Genomic DNA, 5,010 nt, shown 5'->3' on the forward strand with positions numbered 1-5,010 from the left:
TATGACTATGGATGAACTTTCCCTGCTCTTAGCTGAGGCCAACCCCTCCACTCCTCTTTTGGCAATTTTCTCCTCTCTTGCCCCTCAAGCATAATTTTTTTTCCTTCTATAGCGTCTTTCCCATTAGCTTCAACCATGCTGTTATTGCTCCCATTAAAAAATTTTAAACGTCTGCTGTCGAGCCACCTTCCCTTGTTCTCTACCCACTTGATTTCTCTGTTCCCCTTTACAGCAAAATTCCTCATTAGAATTGTCTATACTCGATGTCTACAATTCCTCTTTTCCCATTCTTTAAAAAAACTTTTAATTTTGAAATAATTATAGATTCACCAGAAGTTGTGAAAATACTATGGAGGTCCTTTGTAAACTTCACCGAGATTTCCCCCACAGTTACATGTTACAAACTATAGTATAATATCCAGTCCAGGAAATTGACAGTGGTACAAGTGTGTGAATACTTCTATGCCATTTTTATCACATGTGTAGATTTGTGTAGCCACCACTGCAATCAAGATACAGAACTGTTCCATCACCATGGAGATCTCCTTCATGCTATTCCTTTCTAGTCACTCCCCTCCCTTCACTATTCCTGATCCATGGCAACCACTAATTTATTCTCCATCTCTACAATTTTCTCGTTTTGAAAATCTGAAGTAAATGGAATCCTATAATATGTGACCTTTTGAGATTGCTTTTTTACACTCACCATCCTTGAGATCCATTTAAGTTATTGCGTGTATCAATCATTCCCCGCTTACCCATTTCCCCGTGTTTTATACAAAAAGGGGGTAGAAAGCAGTGCATGGGGACGGTGGCAGCGTCCCTGAGTCTAGAAGCGGGCGGTGATGCCATAGGTCTCAATCAGGTCATCCACGACAATGCCAGGCATGGTGCTGATCTTGGCCAGCTCACAGGGATCCTTGGTTCTGAAGTGAAGACAGTGGTTGAGAAGCTGGGGCGAGGAAGGTCAACACCACATTCTGTAGGACATAGTCCACATGCTGCATCCACCCGTTGCAGGACTTGTGGCCAGCGCAGGTGTGGCAGCACAGTGGTCAGCCTGTTTTGCAGCTTCAGCAGCTGCTGAAGCCCGATGCCACTATCCAGTGTGACAAACCACGTGAAATGCTTGTTCTCCCACACTACTGACTTTTTGCTGGGCCCCTAGGTACCCTCCACCTGGGGTCCTCCAGATCATGTTCACTTGGGTGCCCACGTGGACGTCTGCCCACTGCAGCAGGCATATGCCCCCAGAACTCTCCTTGGCTTTCAGCAGGTACAGGTAGACCATGAGCTTGTGGTCTTGGACAGACACGCTGAAGCCCAGCTGAGCATTGTCCACCATGAGGTCCACGTTGTACACCTTGAGGGGTCTTGTCATCCCAGAACCTGAGGCTTAGAGTCTTGCTGTCCTACTGGTAGCATAGCAGTGGGATGCTCTTCTGGACAGCCATGGCCAAGATGAAATGCTTCACACTGATTACCTGGTGGAAGTACAGTTGGGCGCTAATGGAGACCATGCCCCTCAGCTTGCTGGCCCACAGGCTCCACAGGAAGCTCTTCTGGCTGATGGCTGATACCAGATGGCAGTTTCAGTGACACAGGGTGGTCATAGGCCTCTTCTGTTCCGTCTCATATAGCACCTTGAGCTTGTTCTTGGTTATATGCTAAGTATATATTTAGTTCATTAAGAAAATGCTAAACTGTTTTCCAGAGTGGCTGTACCATTTTACATCCCCACCAGAAATTTATGAAACATCCAGTTTCTCCACATCCTTGCCAGCATTTAGTATTATCACTGTTTTTTTTTTAAGCTTAGCAGTTCTAGGAAGTGTCTAGTGATATCTCACCATAGTCCTAATTTGCATTTCCTTAAACGCTAGTGACATTGAGCATCTTTTTAGGTGTTTATTTCCTTCCATTTATCCTCTTCAGTGAAATGCTTCTTCATGTCTTTTGCTCATTTTCTAGTTGGATTATTTGTTTTATTTTACTGTTCAATTTCAAGTGTTCTTTATATATTCAATTCTTTTAGCCCTTGAAAAATGTTGTGCCATTTCATTCTGGCTTCCATGGTTTCTGATGAGAACCATGCCTTCATTCAAATAGTTCCCCTCCCCCTAAGTAAGGTGTCATTTCTCACTTGGTGCTTTCAAGATTTTTTCTTTGCCTTTAGTTTTCAAAAGTTTGATTATGATGTATCTTGGTTTGGATTTCTTTGCATTTATTCTGTTTGTGATTTGCTCAGCCATTGGATCTGTAGGTTCTTTTCCCAAATTTTGGAAAATTTCAGTCATTGTATTTTCCAGTTCTAAAATTTCCATTTGGCAGTCCCTATCAAAATACCCATGACATTTTGAGAAATCAATCTTGAGAAAAAAGAACAAATCTGGAGGTATAACCCTCCCAGACCTCAGATTATAGTACAAAGCTGCAGTAATCAAAACAGCGTGGTACCGGCACAAAACAGACACATAGCTTGATGGAACAGAATAGAGATCCCAGAAATAAAACCACACACCTATGGTCAACTAATCCATGACAAATGAGGCAAGAATATACAATGGAGAAAAGACAGTCTCTTCAACAAGTGGTCCTGGGAAAACTGGACAGCTATGTGTAAAACAGCAAGAACGTGTGCTCACATTATATACAAAAATAAACTCAAAATGGTTTAAAGACCTAAATGTAAGAATGGAAACCATAAAATGCCTAGAAGAAAACATAGGCAGAACATTCTTTGACATAAATCATAGCAATATTTTTTTTAGATCAGTCTCCTAGGGCAAAAGAAATAAGAGCAAAAATAAATAAATGGGACCTAATTAAACTTAAAAGCTTTTGCACAGCAAAGGAAACCATCAACAAAACAAAAAGACAACATACTGAATGGGAGAAAATATTTGCAAATGATGTGACCGACAAGGGGTTAATATCCAAAATATACGAACAGCTTATACAACTCAATATAAAACAAAGAATCCAATAAAAAAAAATGGGCAGAAGACCTGAATAGAAATTTTCCAAAAAAGACATACAGATGGCTAACAGGCACATGAAAAATTGCTAATTGTTAGAGAAATGCAAATCAAAACAACAATGAGATGTCACCTCACACCTGTCAGAATGGCTATCACCAAAAAGTCTACAAATAAGAAATGTTGGAGAAGATATGCAGAAAAGGGAACTCTTATATACTGTTGGTGGGAATGTAAATTGTTGCAGCCACTATGGAAAACAGTATGAAGGTTCCTCAAAAAATTAAAACTAGAACTACCATATGATCCAGCAATTCCATTGCTGGGTATATATCCAGGAAAAAATAAAAATACTAATTTGAAAGGATACATGCACCCCAATGTTCATAGCAGCCCTGTTTACAATAGCCAAGACATGGAAGCAACCCAAGTGCCCATCAACAGATGATTGGATTAAGAAGATGTGGTGTGTGTGCGTGTACTGTAATATTACTCAGCCATAAGAAAGAATGAAATTCTGCCATGTGCAGCAATGTGAATGGACCTAGAGAATATTATGCTTACTGAAATAAGTCAGACAAACACTGTATAATATCACTTATATGTGGAATCTAAAAAAATACAAATGCATGTATATGCGAAACAGGAACTGACTCACAGATGTAGAAAACAAACTTGTGGCTAGTAAAGGGAAGAGGGACGAGGGGAGTGACAAATGAGGGGTATGGGATTAACAGACACAAACTACTATTTATAAAATAGAAAAGCAACAAGGGTATACTGTATAGCATGGGGAGTTATAGCCATTAGCTTGTAATAGCCTATAATGAAGTATAATCTGCAAAAATACTGAATCACTATGCTGTATACATGAAACTAATATAATATTGTAAATCAACTATATTTCTATTTAAAAAACTGTACTAAGGATACAATTTCCATTTGGTTCTCCTTTATGTCATCTATTTCTTTGCTGAGACTTTTTCATTCACTTCAAACCTGTTCAGAACTGCTCTTTGAAGCACTTTTATGTTGAATGTTTTAAAATCCTTGTCATATAATTCCAACATCTGTGTGACACAGGTCTTGGTATCTGTTGGTTGATTTTTCTTATTTGAGATTTTCCTGTTTCTTGTTATGACAAGTTATTTTCATTTGTATCCTGGACAGTTTTGACATGATGTGATGGGACTCTGGATCTTACTTAAATCGTCTGTTGAGCTGACCTCCTCTGATACCATGTCAGAAAGGGGATGCAGCCTTGTTACTACCAGTTAGAGGTGGAAGACCATATTTCCTACCTTGTTTTCACTGTGAGGCAGGAGAGGCACTTGTTACTATTGGGAAGGAGTAAAAAGAAAGACAAGAAGGGCACAGTTTACTGATCCCATTCTTAGCAGAGAGCAACGTTCTCTTCTCAGAGCCATGTTCTTTACTCCACCAGTAGATGGCGCACATTTCCACAAGATTAGATTACAGAGCGCGTCGTTCAATGGGGCCCTTCTAAACCGAGCCTGATTTTAATAATAACCATTCTTTCTGAACTATGTACCTGGCTATTTACATTCACCATTTAGTTCTTAGCGCAGCGTTGTGGAGAAGCTATCATTATCCCCCACTTTAGAGATAAGGAGTCAGGCTCAGAGGTAAAATCTCTTGCTCAAGCCTGGATTCCAAACTACCTCTCTGATTCCAGAATCTCTGTTCTTTCCATCACACCATCACGCCAAGCGGTCTTTTGGAAAGCCTAAGGCAAGTTTTTCTAATTGGTGGAATTCTTGGGAGGCTCTCTTTGACTGGAGGGCTTTCTTAGTGCAGCTGCCACAAAATGCAATAGGAGTCAGAGACTAATTTGGGCTGTTTCAGACCAGGCAAATCACTTAATCTGCATGCCTCATCTTCCTCTTCTGTCAAATGGGAATGATAAAATCTGCTCCACTTAATTCCGAAGGTGGTGTTATGGTAGAAGCGGGAGAGAGATGTGAAAACACTCTGCAAAATAGGAAACACTAGAAGAATGATGTATTCAACA

General features: G+C 40.2%; 1 pseudogene; it reads right to left on the minus strand.

The window, feature by feature from the left end:
* Positions 1-829: 829 nt before the first annotated feature.
* Positions 830-1,520, minus strand: LOC114905790 (annotated as a pseudogene).
* Between the last annotated feature and the right edge of the window lie 3,490 nt (positions 1,521-5,010).

Source organism: Monodon monoceros, unplaced genomic scaffold (genome assembly GCF_005190385.1).
Source record: "Monodon monoceros isolate NGI ecotype Baffin Bay Population unplaced genomic scaffold, NGI_Narwhal_1 Super_Scaffold_22, whole genome shotgun sequence".
Lineage (NCBI taxonomy): Eukaryota > Metazoa > Chordata > Mammalia > Artiodactyla > Monodontidae > Monodon > Monodon monoceros.